The sequence below is a fragment of the Rosa chinensis genome, chromosome 5, assembly GCF_002994745.2.
Source record: "Rosa chinensis cultivar Old Blush chromosome 5, RchiOBHm-V2, whole genome shotgun sequence".
NCBI lineage: Eukaryota > Viridiplantae > Streptophyta > Magnoliopsida > Rosales > Rosaceae > Rosa > Rosa chinensis.
Window position 1 is genome coordinate 8,359,528 of NC_037092.1, and position 20,107 is coordinate 8,379,634.

Genomic DNA, 20,107 nt, shown 5'->3' on the forward strand with positions numbered 1-20,107 from the left:
ATTGATACATTTTTGGCCATTAAAACCTTATAACGTTTCTTTCTATTTAACTTCTTTGGATATGTCTTGATGTATCTTTGAAACAATTCAATATTATTTCATAGCTAGAAATTAGCTGTTTGGGAAAATTCTTTCTTGGCAATCAATCAAAGAAATTAGACTATATAGATGGTTATAATTGGAGACTAAACTGAAAAATTTGGGTCTTTTTTTTTTTTTGAATGAAGGGTTGGTGGAGCTGCCCTCAAACCTTGATTAATGAAACATAAAATTTGGGTATTTTATGCAAACATATACGTATTTTATGCAATTTTCACAACGTGCTTGTGATATAGTCGTACATATTTTCAAATTACTCACGTTTGCTTGAATTTTTCTAAAATGTACATAATTACAAAAGTAATAATGAAAAGTCTGTGTCAGCCCGTGATCACATCGAGTTGGGTTGAAGCCCATCAATTCAGAACCCACACAAATCTTCCGTATTCATGACATGGCTTTAATCTCAACATTTTCTCAAATGATCTCACATATTCTAGATGGAGGTGCTCTACGATTCTTTCATTTTTAAGTCTAATGTTTCGGTTTGATCTCTCAACTATAAAGAAACCGAAACCTAGGCCTGGGTTTATCGTAGCAGTGCGGCGGCGTTCAATCCCTTCTGCAGCAGGGCGCTCCGACGTTGCAAGGGGGAGGAGGACAAGGCTTCATCTCCTTTGTGTGTAGCAGAGGCTATTCTTAGCATCCTTCGTAAAATCAAGTCAAAGGTTTCAGATATTGTTTGGGTTTGTAAACGTGATCGCGTATTGCTCTATGGTGACGTCAGGTTGGACGAGGAGGAGATCAGTGACATGGTCGAGTCTGAAGGAGAAGCGAGGTTGGAGACGATCTGCTAGAGACTGAAGAATCGGCCTATTTGCAATGAGTGCAGCATGTAGCGCAGTTTTGGTGGTCGCGAGATGGCTTCCATGGTCTCCTGCCTGGGTAGACCACCAAATTGATTAGGCAATGACGGGCAGCTTCTTAGAAGAACCACATTCGACCGGCTAGGTATTGGGGAAGTAGGGTTTGGGTAGTGGGCCTTTGGGCCTCTGCTTTCTTGGGCTGCAAAGTTGTAGTCCAGTGAATTGGGCTCGGGTAGCCCAATTCCCCTATTCTCTCACACTTGGGTTGGGTTAAGGCCTTTTGGGTGGTTTGTCCTGCTCTCTGTCCTGCACTTGTTTCCTTGCATGTTGTTGTGGGTGTGTTGAATGTTGCTACGTACACCAAAAGGGTCTTAGGCATCAAGATGTTCAGGACATTGGCTCCATTTTAGGACAGTGTAGGGTTATGAAGTTTTTTCAAATTATGTTTTTTGGTGACGAAAAATTCCGTAGAGGAGTTTGACTCACCAATGAATGCGAACTGGAGCGGGAGCTAACCGAGATAGATCGAGAAGCTTCATTCCAGCGTTGACTCGAAGTTTGGCCGTCGGCTCGAAGAGAAGGGGGGGTACCTGCAGAAAACCCTCTGATGCCTAAGTAAGTATGTTTCTTAGTAGTGGAGCAAAACAAGTCAAAATGAGATACTTTACCTTGACGTCAAGCATTCCTTATATAGGCGATGACTTACTTGGAGAACAAGCAGTCATTATTCCGGGTTTTATGGCTGCATTTACTTACATACTTATGTCGATGAATATTTCCGTACTAATTACGTAACCGCCGCAGCCCTTAAAGCCGCAATAAACGTCGTACTTATCGCTGCAATGATCGTCCTATTTATAGCCGCAATGAAGACTGCATTTATAATCTTATTTATATCTGGTTATTTGTCATAACTGCATGTCGGAAATATTTGACCACTCCCACAGTGCCCCTAAATTTTCTCCTTGGGAATTCATCCCAAGAGAAAATTTCCTAAGCTCAAATTTCTCTATGGGCTCTACATCTTTATATTTCTCTTCCTCTTCTCCCTTCTTAGTCGCCTAACATTCTATGATGTCGGCGTCGGCATAGGCGTCGATGACATATTCTTCAATGTTTGCGGTGTCAACCTCGACGTCGGTGACGTTTTTCTCAATAACCTCGACACCAGCCTTGTCGTCAGTGACGTCCTTCTCAATAACTATGATGTTAGCCTCGATCTCAATGATGTCTCTCTCAATAACCTCAGCGCCAACCTCGACGTCGGTGACGTGTTTCTCAATAATATTGGTGTTGACCTCGACGTCGGTGCATCGACACCAACCTGGACGACTGCATAGGCATCTTTCTCAATAACTTCGGCGCCAACCTCGACATCGGCGCCCACCTCGACGTTGGTGACGTCTTTCTCAATAACCTCAATGCCAACCTCGACGTTGGTGTCATCTTTCTCAATGTGACTTCGATGTCAACCTCGACGTCAGCGCCAATCTTTATGTCGGTGTCAACCTTGATGTCGGCATAGGCATCTTTCCCAATAACCTCGACGTCGGTGTCATCTTTCTCGATGATGGTGACGCCTGCCTCGACATCGATGACTCTGGCCTCGATGACCTTCATCAGTATTTCCATGGCCTCGACGTCAATGACGCCAACCTCGATGACCATCTCGAATGGTTGGCACGATCGCTCCCTCGAGGATCTGCCTCCTCGAGCATTTAAACATGCCTTAAATTATCAATCATTCGAGAATCAATCATCGTATGTACTAACCTTGACTGCTTTGCTCGATTGCTACCTCGAGAGCTTGCCTCCTTAGAAGTTCACGTTTTTGTCTCTTCGAGAATTCACCTCCAAAGGGAAACTCATCTCCACGAGCCTTTGCTTTCTTGAGAGTTTTTCTCCTTGAGAAAACTCGCCTCCTCGAGAGTTCTTCTCTTTGAGCACTCTGGGTTACTAGCTGGCGATATCTTATAGGATTGCCCCTATGTCCTAAAGGGTCCGCATCCTCTGACAATCTCTTAATCTCCGTTGCTCCGCATCCCACGAAAATAAGATCAGTCATCTCGTCCCACCCCCGCATACAGCGAGGGTGAGGTCCATCATCCCACCCCCGCCGGCGAGGGTAAGGCATGCCATCATACTCCAGCCTGCAGTGAGGGTGATGCACGCCATCCTACCAGAAGCATTAAGGTAACTTTCCTACTCGAGGAACCAGTTTCGAACCATTAAGGCAACTGTCTTACTCGAGGAACTAGCTCCTGCGAATCAAATCAACTGTCCTACTCGAGGAACCAGTTTCAAACCATTAAGGCAACTGTCCTGCTCGAGGAACCAGCTCCTACGAATTAAAACAACTGTCCTAGTCGAGGAACAAATTTCAAACCAATACGGCAACTTTCCTACTCGAGGAACCAGCTCATATGAATCAATTAAAACAACTGTAGGAAACAGTTTCTACAAATTGAATGCAACTGTCCTACTCGAGGAACCAATCATACAGATTAATAGGACTGTCCTACTCGAGGAACCAGTCCCAGTGATATTATTCACGCGAGAAATACAAAATACATAATTTCAATAGTCTCTCGAATGAGATATCAACACGCGCAAAAATCACTTAAACTCTTTTATTTTTCTTACTTGAGTTTTACAAGTTGTGCCATCTTTTTATCAAAATGAAGCCACCATATATATTATCGTACCTTCTCCATTACTCGAGATGAATTTCGGCACGTGGACTTTTCCATGAATCATCTGATTGCCTTAATTTATGTCATTTTATACTGAAGGAGTTTACCAGCATTCATTGCTGTAAGGATTGCTGGTCTCACTCCTTGACACTTATATATTTCGTGCCCTCTTGTCTAGTGGAGCGGGCAATATCGACTTATCTCATCCTCGTCACTAGCCTCCGGTTAGGGGGGCGGCTTCTCAAATATTTCTTCATGACTATGTCTTTTGTATATGGTCACGGGGTGACTCGTAAACCATTCTTCAAGGGAACAATCTTGAGGTTTCCCTCCTCTATCAGTCTGAAAGTCATTCTTTATATTATTCCATTCAACTTCTCTCGAGGTGACAACGGCAGTGAGTCGGGATTCGTGTGCTTCTTTGTCTTGTTCAATTCTGATCTCCCCCTTAACCCTTGTAATGATGTCGTCCATGTCCTTTGGCGGATCGCGCAGTAAACTTTCATATAACGATGTTCCCAAAAGCAATGCTTCTTGGAATGCTATTGCGGTGAATTGGGGATCACAATTAACATCGCGCATTTCAGCTCTAAACCTTTCGAAAAATTTTCCTACCTTTTCTCTTGGCTTCTGCTTAGTACTGAACAGAGTCGCCAAGTCCTTCTTTTGTTTGCGATTGCAGAAGTATTGTGAAATGAAAGCGCGGCTTAATGTGTCAAAATCTGGCATGAAATGCTGCTTGAGATCTTGGAACCACGTTGACGCAGGCCCGTGAGACTCGATGGGAAGATTTTGAACATCAATTTCTCGTCGGTCGTCTCGATGGACATCTGTTATTTGTACCCCTTGATGTGGTCTACCGGGTTGGTTGTTCTGTCATATTTTGGGAACACCGACATGGTGAACCTTTGGGTTTTCACCGCGTTCAAGATGTCATCAGTAAACAGAGACTTATCCACGTCCTTCGCGATTTCGGCCGCGAGCTCTCGAGGGCCGGTACGCTTGCATGCATCAATCATTTTTTTCATCTTCTCACGCCATGACTTGTTACTCGCCCTTTTGGATTGGCCTAATCCAGTTCCGCCGTTCTGCCCCCCATTCTGCATGCCTCATATCCCTTCGACGAGGGGTCCCTTGGGGACTCCCCCGATGACACCACTGGCGCCCGCATTGGTTGCTACATTGCGGGCCCGACGGAGGTTGCCATCAGCATCATCGTCTGATGAATCGCTGTCAAGTTGTAAAATCCTTTCTAGTTTTCACAGACGACGAGCCTCGCGGTCCTGTTTTTCTTTTAGAAGTTGATCGAGTTCTTGCTTAGCTCAACCTTTGTGTCTCGTCTATGGGAAGCAAATTCAGGTCGCCGATGGCGTTTGGAATAGACCCATTCGATGGCTGATGGGGAGAAATTTCGTCACTACCAGTCCTAAGTGACAGAAATGGGATCCCGTCAGGGGCAGCTCCCGCCATCACTTTTTAGGGAAAAGTGTTTCCCACAGACGGCGCCACTTGTTGGTGATGAAAAATTCCGTAAAGGAGTTTGACTCACCAATGAATACTGATTGGAGCGAGAGCTAACCGGGATAGATCGAGAAACTTCCTTTGAGCGTTGACTTCAAGGTTCTAAAAAACGCTAGGCGCTAGTAGGGCGGTAACCCGAGGCCTAGCGCCCAGGCGCCTAGGCGGGGACTAGGCGGTTTTTATTTTATTTTAATAATAAATACAAATGAATTAAATTTTTCACATAACTCTTGATAATTAATTGAATAATTATATTCAAATACTAAAATTGATTGAGTAATTATATTCAAACACTACAACCACGTTCACGTGCCTTTATGACCTTATCTCAATTCAAACCTTATCATGTCAGACAACAAAAAGTGAAAAAAAAAAACTGCTCACTTCCTCTCTCTCTCTCTCTCTCTCTCTCTCTCTCTCTCTCTCCTGCTTCTTCTTCCCCGAACTCTCTGTCTCTCTCTTCACGCTACCAAAAAATAGAGAACAAGAAAGAAAGCTACCTCCTTTTCCCTCACCTTCACTCTCCTCCTCTTCCCCATCTCCGCCTCCTTCGTCTCTCAAGTCCCAACCCTCCTCCTCTTCCCCACCTCCGTCCCCTTCCTCTCTCAAGTCCCAACCCGAATCCATCTCTTAAGCCTCCGAACCCGACCTGGACTCTCTCTCACTTCAACTCCACCTCTGCCTTTACCGCGACGCCCTCCGCTTCAAAACCCTCACCTCCCTCGCCGCCGCCGTCACCTGCAACTTGAGGAATTGAAAAAAATTTATATATATATTCCAGCGCCCAGCGCCGAGCAGCTCCGCCTAGACCGCCTAAACTCCGCCTAGACCGCCTAGGCGGCCGCCAAGGAGCCAAACGCCTACAGCCATCGCCTAGCCTATAATCGGAACTGTGACTCGACGCCCAACGCCTAGGCGGCCGCCTAGGCCAATTTTTAGAACCTTGGTTGACTCAAAGTTTGGCCGTCGGCTCTAAGAGAAGGGGGGATACCTACAGAAAACCCTCTGATGCCTAAGTCCGTATGTTTCTTAGTAGTGGAGTAAAACAAGTCAGAATGAGATACTTTACCTTGACGTCAAGCGTTCCTTATATAGGCGATGACTTACTTGGAGAACAAGCCATCATTATTTCGGGTTTTATGGCTGCATTTATTTACGTACTTATGTCGATGATTATTGCTGTACTAATTACGTAACCGCCGCAACCCTTAAAGCCATAATAAACGTCGTACTTATTGCTGCAATGATCGTCCTATTTATAGCCGCAATGAAGACCGCATTTATAATTGTATTTATATCTGGTTATTTGTCATAACTGTATGTCAGAAATATTTGACCACTCCCACAATGTATTTTTGTTTACTGCAGTTCCTTTAGGATTTTAGTCTCTTTTGGAGTTTCCGTTTAGGATTTTAGTCATTTTAAATTGAGCATCGATTTGTAGGACCTCTCACGCTTGACCGAGTAAGGTCGTATGATTTTATATCAATGGATCAGTCTTCCGTTGCCTTAAAAAAAAAAAAAAAAAAAAATTTATCCTAATTGGCGCCTAATTAGGATTGAAAAAGTTTACTATGCGCTTTGATGCAAGATTTCAAAAATATTGATACTCTTAGGTACACTTAATGTAATTAAATTTTGATATTGCTCAAATATGTAATGACACTGAATTAGGTTGCAAAAACTTGACTCAAGCCCTTTAATGCAAGATTTCAAATATCAATACTCTTAATATAATTAAGTTTAAAGAACATTTTGGATATTGCTCAAATATCTAATGACATCTAATTAGAATACAATAAGTTGACTCAAGCGTTTTAATGCAAGATTTTAGTTATTCATACTGTTAGTATAATCAAGTTTTGAGAACATTTATTAAAGAGTTAAGATGGACTATGAAGATTGAAGAGTCAGTGAAAAAAGAATAAAGAAATGAGACCTAGTAGAGTCGCTCTATAGGGTTAGAGCATCTCCAACAGTGATACCTATCTTCATAGCTAAAAGTAGCTAAAACTGGAATATAGCTAGTTAAATATTGAGTTATATATGCTCCAGCAGAATACCTAAATCCCAAGTTAAATTTAACTTTTAGCTAAATTCTCTCTCCTCTCTAGCGACCATCTTTAGCAGACTCTCTATTTTAGCTCCTTAGCTATTTTGGAGAGCATGTTTACTTTTTTATATATTTTAGCAGCTGCACCAGACTCCTAAGTGGCTCTCAATTATAACTTTTAACTATCTCGCTCCTAAATATAGAGAGTGAGATGAGGCTCTCTATAATTTAAAACATTTCTTTTGGGTTATTTTATGTAATTTATAAATACATTTAAACTATTTAATCTTCATTTGAAAAATAATATAAACTCAAAATTAGGTAAAATAGAGAGCATTGATACAGACCTATTTCTAACATGGCTAGCCAAAATGACTTTTTAGCTATTTTAGCTAAAATTTGACTCAAAAATAGCTAGCATTGCTAATGATGCTCTAAATATAGCTAGGTCTTTTAGCTAAAGTCAAATTTAGCTTTTGTTTAGCTAGTCTGCTGGAGATCAAACTTAGCCTAAAATTAGTTAAATTTCAAATTTTTTTTTTTTAAAAATAAGTATTCTGTTAGAGATGCCCTTAGAAGTTTGCCGCCCTTGGCCTGGCTACTCATGAATTGTCCCTCATCCTCAATGGGGTTCATTTCTGATACCATCATTGTGATCAGATGAAAGGTACTCTTTGTCTGGTGCTACCATGCGACACGGGTTGTTAATTGGTCAAGCGATTGGGATCTGCAACCATCGTTGGAGCATGGTCAGATTAGAGCTTTGGTAGAGTGGTTGAGGCCCAACCATGGGTGGTTGAAGCGCACGGCATCTAGTAGTGCTCAGGCCAATGTAACAGATTAGAAGGTCTGGGTTTTGTCGACTTGCTCAGCTCTGGGAGATTCACTGGAGGCGGAGAATGGTGGTGGATCGGCAAGACCATAATGAGCACGTCCTAAAGATGGGGATGTAGTTCAGTCCGTTGGGCGACGGTGAGGTGGTAGTCTGTAGGCATTGGCAGCGCGAGGATCAACCTCTGGTCTGGAGCGGTGTGGCTGAATTCTGACACAAACTATGCCTGGTGTCGAGCTAATGCAGCCATGATGGATCTTTGCCAGTGTGAATGGTCATGGTCGAGCTCATCTTCTGCCTGAGTGCCCAAAGGAAGTGGGCTTGGGCTTGGGCCTTTATGGTTTGTTCATGTTGGGCATTTGATTGGGCCTGATTTTTATGAGATAACTAAGGAGCTTGATATATAGTATTGTATTAGAGTAAGTAATATTGTATATTGTTTTCTGGTTTCAAGGCTTCTCTATAGGAAAAGCTTATCAACAATCTTCATCTTGAAAGTTGATGAAATAAGCTAGAGATAGGGCCAACTCTTTGCTTTGTATAGTTAGCTTCCTGGTAACCCCATTTATATAATGTGGTTCTTTGTATCTCTTTCCTTTTTTTTTTGTGGCCAAGAGATTATTTATTGCATATTTACCTTCATTTAGAACTAGATTTATCATATTATCGTAATGATATCGGTCACCCTTTTGGCTAGAAATGTTAACCTTTCTCCAATTTCTTGAGGCCACCTCTTTTAGTTTTTGTGAAAACCAAATTCTTTTATTGCAGATATAAAGTAAACTGAATTATTAGCATGCATTTTTCTTTTCTATCATTGTTCATGATTGTAGAAAATTCTTCACCTCTTTTGCTTGTTTTGAGAGAGATATCTTTTCTTGTTCTCTATCAAAGTAATGATATTCCTCTTTTCTTTGGTTCTGTCTTTTCTCTTATCTCAAAATGGTACACCAAGATATGGATCATTCTCTTTCATATTCAACATTCTGTGTGAATGGATGATGTAATGCCACACAACCCCAATTGTGTTACATTTAATAATAAAACTATCGATCGAGTAATTGTCACTTTCATAGGTAAGGATTTTGTTTTATGTCAATTAGGCGCTTCCCACAGTCGTAATCCATTGTTAATATCTGGTATCTTATCTTATACTATGATTGCATAGCAATGTTAGAGAAACAATTGAACGATACAAGAAGGCCTGTGCAGATTCTTCAAATAATGGATCTGTCTCTGAAGCTACTACTCAGGTATGTATACTTCACAATAGTAGATTTTACATGAAAATGTCATGAAATTGAAGCATAATACTTTTGAGAGTAATGAAACTGCTTTGTATAGTGTGAACTAGCAATAATTGAAAATGCGTCCAGGTTTCCTTTTCAGAACTTATAACTCATAAAGTTTATTATAATGTGATATGTATTATCTGTATTTATACTTTGTATAACATATAAAGCATCTCTGTGAACTCTAATATACATGCATTAACTATAACTCAAAATTAAATGAATCTTCATTTTGTCTCTCAATGAGATGCTTCTAAACCTATTAGTTTGTGTATGTTCATAAATCTCAGTACTATCAGCAAGAAGTTGCCAAACTGCGTGCTTAGATAACTTTGCATAACAGTAACAGGTTTGTCTACATTGAAATGTTTGAATTATCAGCCCAGTCAAATTAGTTTGTGTACCGGCTCGCAAAAAGGTTGTAGTCACTTTCTTTCCAACGGTAATAGGCACCACCTCGAACTCACCTACAAACAAATACATGAGATCTACGGCTTGTCTAGCCTGGACTACTACTATGGATATGACGGATAGCTGGTGATGACAATATAATGTCATTGGAGTACATGCAAATTGCAACATAGAAAAATGTATTGCACATCCCCTTTTGTGTTTGCACTGTATATAATGAGAGATATGAGTCTTACTCTTGGTCTCGGCCTACAGTTTCATCTGGTCCTTCAGTTTCATCAACCCACTCAAAACGGTTATTGATTCTCTGCATTTGTATGTAAGTTGTCTATACTGCGTCAAGCACGAGGCCACATGCACCTTAACTGCTGCCTTTAAATTCGATCTCTCAACTGCCCGGTCAAGCATGAATACATGCACCTGGCCTTATAAATAGACCCATTTGGGAAGCAGAAGAGCATCAGAAACCACAGTAACAATGTCTTTCCAAACAATGTTGATCATTCTCCTTCTTCTAAAGTCTCCCCCATACGAGATAACCTTCAGCCTCTAAACACTTGGGCTTTATAGCGAAATCTCATGCCTGGGATAGGCTTTATAGCTTAATCTCAGGCAGACTCTATTCTCATCACTGGGACATGGTTTTATGTCGATCGGTTAAAGTTTGATACTGCAACCACTTCTGATGAGAAGCAGAGATACATGAAGACCTCAGATTAAGATATATTCGAAGAGGGGATGAGGAAGCGTTGGCAGCAATTAAGGAGGTGGTTAATACCATTATCTCGGAGAGATAATCTATAGCAAATTTATTATTGAGATAACCAAGAGTTCAAATTTAATTTATTGTCCTTCACTTGCCTCCACGACTCCCAGCCGACCTTGACTTCTTCTGGATTCACTTGCACCTAGCCCTATAAATAGACCCATTTGGGAAGCAGAAGAGTATCAGAAACAACAGCCTCATCCTTCTAAAATCTTCTCCATACGAGATAGCCTTCAACCTATAAATACTTGGGCTTTATAGCGAAATCTCAAGCCTGGAATAGGCTTTAGAGCCCGAAAAGCTGGTTCTGAGCTATCCTCTTCTGTGTCCCCAAAACTCTAATTGAATTTCACGATGGAAGACTAGGAGACTCTGAGACTTTGAGCTATTAAGGAGATCAGAGACCTTGTCTCCCCAGTGGGTTATTCAGGGTGTGAGGGCATGAAGACATGAATTTACCGCACATATTGATCATATTCTCGTTTATACTATTAGCGCGCAAAATCAAACTTCAACTCACCACACATCGTATGTTATCAATCCACACTACTGAAACCCATAATCAAATTTGACTATTTCTCATCAAAGAACATCAATTTACAACTGAACCATCGCAAAAACTCCAGCTTGGAACAATTTCAAGGTCCTTGGCAACAAGGAGGACAAGAAAAAAGTGTTTGTGATGCTGAGAAGAAGGAACAATGTTTGATTTTAACAATGCGATTACATGTTATGGCAGGTTACCAGACGATCACATGCGATGGACGTGCATCTGCACCCATAGATGCTCGTCCGTCCAATTTAGCCATGTAAAATCAATGGCCTAGGTGCAATTACGAATTTTTAACGTACTGATACTTTAAGGCACTCAAGGGAAACCCACACCAGGATATGGGACATCTCTTTCATATTTAAAGTTGTGTGTGAATAGATGATGTAATGCCACACAACCCCAATCATGTTACATTTAATAATAAAACTATTAAGTAATTGTAAATTTCATAGGTCAAGGTTTATGTTTTACGTTAATTAAGCACTTCCCGAAGTTGTAATCCACCCTTCATATATAGTATCTTATCTTATGCTACGATTGTATAGCAGTGCTAGAGAAACGATTGAATGATTCAAGAAGTCATGTGCAGATTCTTCAAATAATGGATCTGTCTGCGAAGCTACTACTCAAATATGTATACTTAACAATAGTAGATTTTACATAAAAATGTCATGAAATTGAAGTGTGTTAATGTCTAAGATTTAGCGGTTGATAAACATTGGTTAACGCTGGTCCGATGGGCGGACCGCTACTTGTTGTGTAATTGATACTTCCGCTACCTGTCAAGAAATACAAAGGGCGTCAGAGGGAGACTGCGTTGGGCGGTCTTCTCTTCTCCGATGCCTAAGTTAGTCAATGTATTTGTATTGATAAAATAACAGTAGGTAAGTAGCAAATGCGTAATTAATGAGGAGAGAGGAGAGAACCTTTTATAGGTAGGGAAGAGGCTAACTTCTTCCATGTTGTCGATGTGGGACTGATATGCTTCAGTTCCCAGCTTCTGGAGCTTCTGATGTTATCTTGACGCGGCGCGTGGTGGCGCTTCGGCGGTGATCTGGGGGTGAGCCTGGGCTCACGCGGTAGCCTACTTGGCTGTGTTTCTGTGGGTCACTCCGCTGGTGGGAGTTGGTACCGCTGGCAGTAGCATGAGCGTGGCTCATTATAGCTAATTATGCTTGGAAAATACTCATGTAAATACAAGTCTCCCAAGTCCCCAGTCAAGGAGGGCAATCTTGGTTGGGGAGTTGCCTAACGGTTTAAAGCGTTACTTCCGCTAGCCTTGCAAAAGCATAATTAGAGTCTGTGCTGTGTTAACCACAGACTATTGATCAAAAACTTTATACCTTTTTGGGTGGGCCCCTGCTAGGTCCTCCCAGGGAGTCCCCCACTCCCCGGCTAAGATAGACCTCTGTTTGGTCGGTGTATTGTTTGTTGAGGGGAGCTGCGCTGAGCAGGGTGTTGGGTAGCGAACCCAATCTTTGATACCTAAGTGGCGGGGATCAACGTGCCTGATCAAGGCCGTCATAGACTATTGACATGTCCCCATGTCCCGGAGGGACGTAGCCTGACTAATGCCGGGTGGCGGTCGTTTTGTTAAATTGAGGCGTTGCCTCAGGAATCGCCGTTGGCGAAAGTCCCTATGCGGATAGTAAGCAGCCAGTGGTGTCGTGGGGACCTCTGGTTATAGCTCGGTGAGCGGTGTTGCGCTCAACGGAGACTGTTGCTTGCAAGATAAAAGGGGAGAAGTCCGCTTGCGGTGTTGCGCTTAGCAGAGACTGCCTCACTTGTAAGATGAAAGGGAGAAGTCCCGCTAGCGGAGTTGCGCTTAACGGAGACTGCCTCGCTTGCAAGATAAGAAGAGAGAAGTCCTGCTAGCGGAGTTACGCTTAGCGGAGACTGTTGCTTGCAAGATAAAAGGGGAGAAGTCCGCTAGCGGTGTTGCGCTTAGTGGAGACTGCCTCACTTGCAAGATGAAAAGAGAGAAGTCTCACTAGCGGAGTTGCACTTAGCCGAGACTTCCTCGCTTGCAAGATGAGAAGGGAGAAGTCCTACTAGAGTAGTTGCGCTTAGCGGAGACTGCCTCACTTGCAAGATGAAAAGGGAGAAGTCCCGCTAGCGGAGTTGCCCTTAGCGGCTCGTCGATGATTGGTATACTTGCCCTTTTGACAGTTACTTCAGATAGACGCTTTGTCTGACGGCGCCCGACACGTGGCTGTCATGTACTGGGTTAGTGTGTGGGATGACGTCCCAGCAACACACCCACCTCCTCACTATTAATGCGAGAAATTATTGATTTTGTAACCGAGGCTAATCCGGAGAGTAAGTGAGGTCGTGGGGCACATGTACAGCTGTCGTACGATGTCGTTTTTCAGCGACAGCCTAGATTGGTTTGATGTTGACATAAAAGAGAGGGAAACCACAGTGGTTTTGACATCTTCTTCACTACAAATCCTAAGTCGTCGTGTTCAAGCTTTTCTTCTGTTGTCTGAGATTTCGAGGGTTTCGTTCTGCAAATCGAGTGAGATCGTTGTCTGCTGAAGAAAAGGTCCGTTGGAGTGAAGAGGGATATCCCCACGCGCATCAGCACTAGTGCTTTTCCGGTTAGTGATCTGAGCTTCGTCTCTATCAACTAGTCCGCGTTTTAATTTGATGCGCGAGGAGTAGTGCCGCGTGGCAAGGATAAAGGGCTGTTGGCGAAACCATAACCTGCTCGATCTGCACTTGCTCACCAGGTGGGAGCTGTTGGTCGACCTTAAGCTGACAAGCGCCGTTGGTAAGTATCTCCCGCCAACTTGTTTTTGTTAACTTGTCCTATGCTGACTAGCGTTGTGCTTGCTTAGATACACCGCCGGGTAACAAAACCAGTCGCGAGGCATTTGAGAAGGCTATGGATCGTGCGGAGATTAACAACTTCCTGGAGAGCATGTATGCCGCCGGACTGGCAACTCAGCAATTCGCCGTCGATCCTCAGACACTGGCGGTGAGCCAGTCGGAGACTCTGACGGTAATGCTAATGCCTCACCATTCACATCTTACCTCCGCTGACCAGATCGTGGAGTCGGCCGAGGATGGCGGGCAAGGGGCGGCTGGAAGGAGCAAGGCCCCTACTACTTCTGTGCAGCAGAAGGAAAGAGCACCCGCCAATCGGCGTGGGCCCCAGAAGGAACCAGTTTCTAGTGCTGGGTTGGAGCCGCAGGCAAAGTCGAGGCTTGTCGCCACTGGTGCTACACGAGCGGTTCTGCAGAGGAAGCGACGGCAGAATGACGTCGACGAGGAAGATGAGGTCACTGACACGGAGATCATCGGGGCCCGTCAACAGAAGAAAGCCAAGCAAGCTTCACAGTCGGTGACTGTGGCTGTCGCTGGGGAGGTGCCAAAGGGCGGTCTAGACTCATTCTCTGCCTATGCGAAGTTTCTAACTGATTCCGAGCGGGAATTCCTGTTTTATCTTTGTGAGCGGCTAGGGTTTGGCGGGTTGGAGGGGACTGTCAGCTCGACCGCTGTTCAACAATCGCCATTCAACTCGGCATTTGGGCACCTGTCCGTTGGGCTGTATGAACTGTTCCTGGCGGCGTCGAGTCATCCTCGGATTGAGCGGCAACTGAGGGAGGAGGTCAAAAGCCTCTAGGGGGAGCTGAAGGAGGTCCAAGACAAGCTGGCGGATATCCATTGGCGTTTGACCAAGGCGGAGTGTGATGCTTTGGATACCCGCGGCAAGCTAAGTGTTGCCATTGAGTAGGACATCGAGCGGAACAACCGCGTATCCCAGCTGGAGCAAGATATTACCCTGCTGAAAGACCAGCTAGCGGCGAAGGCTAAGAAAGTTGAGATCATCCAGCGGAATTCTGTCGTCAAATCTGCAGAGCTGCAAAAGTTTGAGGCTGAAGTCGCCCGGTTGGGGAATGAGAAGAGCCACTTAGAGGCCGCCGCCGTGGAATTGTTCAAGCAGTCGTCGGCGTACAAGCAAGCGCTGACGGAGGCGGCTAAGGCTGGTGTTGCTGCCAACTTGGACCTGCTGAACAAGAAGGGCGCCATTGACTGGGTGAAAGAATCCCAATCCACCGGGTCAGCGGGAACCTGCGAGCAGTGTAGTTCCTACTCAATCTGAGGGTGCCCGCTCAGGTAGTGGAGAGAGTGGTGAGCGTCCGGCGGATGACTCTCAGCGGACTCCACCTCCTACTCAATCCGAAATTTCCCGTGCTAACTTCATGGCCGTCCATACCTGAGCGGATGGTACCATGGTGATGCCGAGCCCTACCGCTCGTGGGTCTGATCAGACGAGCCGCTTGGCCGGGCAACAGCCACCGTTGGAGGGTGAGGATGTCGCCGCTGCTCCCAAGAATCCGTGAAGACTGTTCCGTAGCTTTTTGTAATGCCGCTGAGGCTTATCTTTTTTTTTTGTAATGTGACAATATTTTTGGGCAGGGAGTCCCAACCCTAGATATATGAAATTCTGTTTCACTGAAATTTTTAAAGTGTGATTGTTGCTTGATAGCATGATTACGTTGTTTGAATGTTGATGAACCGCTAGAGTTTTGACGTTGCTTTTGTTAATCAGTGAAACATTAAAGGAATTAAAATTGTTCCAAGTGCACGATGTAGCGGACGCGGTGCGCCGAATGTTGTTGGCGTTGCCAGTTAACTTTTGTGCTGGACTTGGTGACAATGGTTTGAATAATTCCTCGTTTCATTGATAGCTTACAGATCAGCGTTTACAAAAGCGGGGTTGTACCCATTGGGTGGCTTCCCTTAGCTAAATATTGAACAAAAATTTAGCTAAGTCAAGATGCTCTTGGGTAGCGGCATGACTATTTGTAGTAATACCGAAGGTGTTTGGTATTCCAAGGGTGGGTAGTCGTGACGCCATCCTTGTCCATTAAGTAGAAGGTGCTAGGGCTAACGACTTCCACAATTTTGTATGGTCCTTTCCAAGTTGGGCGGAGTGCCGTTGGCGGTGGAATGACTTCCTTCATTACCTAGTCCCCCAGTTGCAGGTTCCGAGCTTTGACTCTAGCATTGTAGAAACGCAATACCCGTTGCTTGTTTTGCAAGTTGTGCAAATGGGCCCCTGTGGCGATTCTCCTCGAGGAGGTCCTTGTCAAGGTTGACGCCTTCACCGTTGGTCTCGGAGCAGTAGCCTTCAACCCTAGCGATAGGTTGGGTGACTTCAATTGGTAGGACTGCCTCAGTTCCAAACATCATACAGAATGGTGTTTCACCTGTAGCGGAAGTTGGGGAAGTCCTGATGACCCATAGAATTTCTGGGAGCTTCTCCGCCCATAAACCCTTGGTATCGTCGATTTTCTTTTTTAGCAACTTCTTGATTATCTTGTTTGCTGCTTCGACTTGGCCGTTGGTTTGGGGGTGAGCGACACATGCAAAACTCATCTTGGTGCCCAGGTTAGCGGTGAAAGATATGAATTCCTTGTTGAACTGTGTGCCGTTGTTTGTGATGATTGTGTGGGGGATGCCGTAGCGGCAGTAGATATTCTTTCAGAGGAAGTGAGTTACCTTGGCGGTAGTTATTGCCCTTAGCGGTTCAGCCTCAATCCATTTACTGTTGTAGTCGATGGCAACAATGATGTACTTGAACTTGGGATAGCGAGCCTCGACGACCTCCACGTTTTCTTCTTCCTCTTCTTCATCGGCGTCATTCTGTTGCCGCTTTGTTTGGAGCACCGCTCGAGTGGTAGCAGTAGCGATGGGCCTCGATCTTTTCTGTGGCTCTAGCATCGCAATGGCCACTGGTGCCTTCGTGGGCGCCGCCTTCTCCTGCTGCAGCCCATGACGTGTGGCAGGCGCTTTCTCTTTCTGCTGAATGGGGGCAGCAGGGCCCTTGCTTAGGCCGACCGCCCCGCCATCACCACCGGCTGACGCTTGGACCACGGGCAAGCCATCAGCGCCAAGATGCGAGTGGTGCGACATCGGCAGCACCACCGAAGCCTCTGACAGACTCACCGCCAGTGTCTGAGGATCGACGGTGGTCTGCTGCGCGGCAAGCCCGGCGGTATACATACCCTCCAGAAAATCCTGCATCTCCGCTATATCCATGGCCTTATCAAATGCGTCGCGACTAGATTTGTTTCCCTGCGGAGAATCTGGGCAAACGACCAAGTTAGCACAAAAAAAAAAAAAAAACAAACAAACAAAAATTTACCACTTGTTCGCGGACAATACTTACCAACAGAACGTGTCAAACTCAGGTCGACTAGCAACTCCCAGCCTGTAAGCAACCGCAGGTCAAGCAGATTGTGATTCCCCCAGCAACCTCTAATCCTAGCCACGCGACACTCTTCCTCGCGTGTCAAAGTATACAGCAAGCCTGCTACATAAAAAAGGGAAGGGGAGTCAATGGTTAGAACAAAATGAAGCACAATACAAACAAAATCCGCCAACTTTGGGCAGCGGAGATCGGCGGCAACCTCGGAGGGGTTGAAACTCTGACTTAATCCTATGCGTCCCCACATCGTATTCCCACCCCGCCATTGCAACACAATAGGTGCCCCGCCAGGCGGACATGGAATCCTTCAAATTCTCGATCAGCTTGGGCGCCCCCTGGCGACGAGTTAGATTAACATGACCGCTGCACCCCTGCCGCCTCACGTACACCAGCTCGTAGAAGTGCAGCACCTCTGCCACTGTCGGACCCTCGCATCCGGACAACCGCCACAGGGAATTCAGCGCCATAAGCAGCCGCCACATGTTGGGGCAAATCTGCCCAAAAGCGAGGCCGAACTCGCACACCAGGATCTGAAGGTTAGGCAACAGTGGAAAGGTAACACCCTGGTGGAAGATAGCCTTGTGTACGGTGGCGTACCTAGGCGGCAGAATCGATGCCCTCTCCTCCCTCGCAGGCACCCGCAACTTCACTACTCCTGGAAGACGGAACACCCGCTTAATTCGGTTCACAGCGGCCACAGTCATCGGCCCGCCGGCCTCGTCCACTTGGGTACCGTCACTAAGGACCCAGGCTAACTCGACTTCCTCCAGGCCAGCCTCCTCCCCGCCGCTGAACCGCTAGCGGCGCTATTACTCTCTAGCCTCTCCTCACGCCTTTTACGGGCGGCAGCATCCTCACACATCCTAGAACTCTCTGGACGCCCTGCACGACCCACATAAACGTCCGCGGGTATGGTCTGTAGCTGTTCGATGTCTAGCGGATCGAACAGTGAGGTTCCTGCAGGGGCAGACGGACTCAACGAATCAATAAACACCCTATCCGCCACGCTGAGCAACACTTCAGACCTGGAAGCCTCATTGCTCAAGATTTCTATGACGCTAACCATCACAAACCCTAAAACCCAAGTAAGTTAGTTCCAAACCGATCTACACTAACCCCATAGCAGTTTTCAGTCAAGAACACCAAGAACATTTACCCAGAAAATGCCAAAACAAGAACATAACACATCCACACTCAAAACTCAGATCCGACCATCCAGCTAACAGATGAACCCCAAACCCCGATCAAACACATACACCCACTCCCAAAACCCAGTCTAGACCCTCAAACATAACAGGGACTGCTACAACTCAATACAAATAGCAAACACAGAAACTGACAAACGAATAACCCAATAAAACAGGGATGGGTTTAGAATACCAACCTCGAAGATGAAAATTCTGGTACACTCGAAGACACTCGTCTTCGCTGCAGGAGGTCTTCGTCCTCCGGAGATCGACAACTTCACATAATCGTCAGATATTCTTCTCGGATAACAGAGGGTAGCTTGAAGATGACGATATCAGTTCAAAGTGCAGAGTGTTGAACCACTCGGTTTCCTTCTCTTTTATGTCAACATCAAACAAATCTCCACCGTCCGCCGAAAAACGACATCACACGACAACCGTACATGTGGCCCACGATCGCACTTACTCTCCAGATTAACTGAGGCGTCGCCTCGGTTACAAAATCCATGATCACTCGTATTAATGGCTAGGAGACGGGTGTGCTGCAGAGACGTTATTCCATACGCTAGCCCAATACATGTTGGCCATGTGTCGGGCACCGTCAGACTAAGCGTCTAGCTAAAGCAACAATCAAAAAGGCAGGTAACAAATCGTGAAAAGCGACAGTCTCCGCTAAGCACAACACCGCTAGCGGAACTTCTCCCTTTTCATCTTGCAAGCGAGACAATCTCCTCTAAGCGCAACACCGCTGGCGGAACTTCTCCCTTTTCATCTTGCAAGCGAGACAGTCTCCGTTAAGCGCAACCCCGCTAGCGGAACTTCTCCCTTTTTACCTTACAAGCGACAGCCTCCGCTAAGTGTAACACCACTAGTGTAACTTCTCCCTATCGTCCATCAGGCAGAATACTCTCCGCTGACCTCAACACCGCTCGTCGAGTTCAGAGACCCCCGTGAGTCTTCCAACATCTCTCACTCGGCGGAGAGATGTCCGCCAACAGCGCTTCCCGAGGCAATGCCTCACCCTGACAATGACCAGCACGCGGCATTACAGTCAAGCAATGTCCCTCCGGGACAAGTAAGGGAACATGTCAACAGTCTTCGACAACCCTGATCAGGCACGTTGGCCTCCGACACTAGGGTACCAAAGATTGGGCTCGCAACCCAACACCCTCTGCTCAGTGCAGCTCCCCTCAACAAACAATATACCAACCAAACAGAGGTCTATCTTAGCCTGGGAGTAGGGGACTAGCTCCCTGGGGGGGCCTAGCAGGGGCGCACCTGAAAGGGTACAAAGCGTTTGCTCAGTAAGTCCATGGTTGACTACGCACTGACGCTAATTATGCTCTTACAAGTCTAGCGGAAGTAACTCTTCGAACCGCTAAGCAACTCCCCAACCAAGATCGCCCTCCTTAACTGGGGACTTGGGGGACTTGTACTTACATAAGCATTTGCAAACATAATTAGCTATAATGAGCCATGCTCATGATACAGCCAGCTGTACCAGCTACCGCCAACTGTGTGACCTACGGAAACACAGCCAAATAGGCTACCGCCTGAGCCCCGGCTCACCCATAGATCACTGCTGACGCGCCGCCACGCCCCACGCCAAGTTAGCATCAGAAGCTCCAGAAGCTGGAAACTGAAGCATATCAGTCCCACATCGAAAACAAGGAA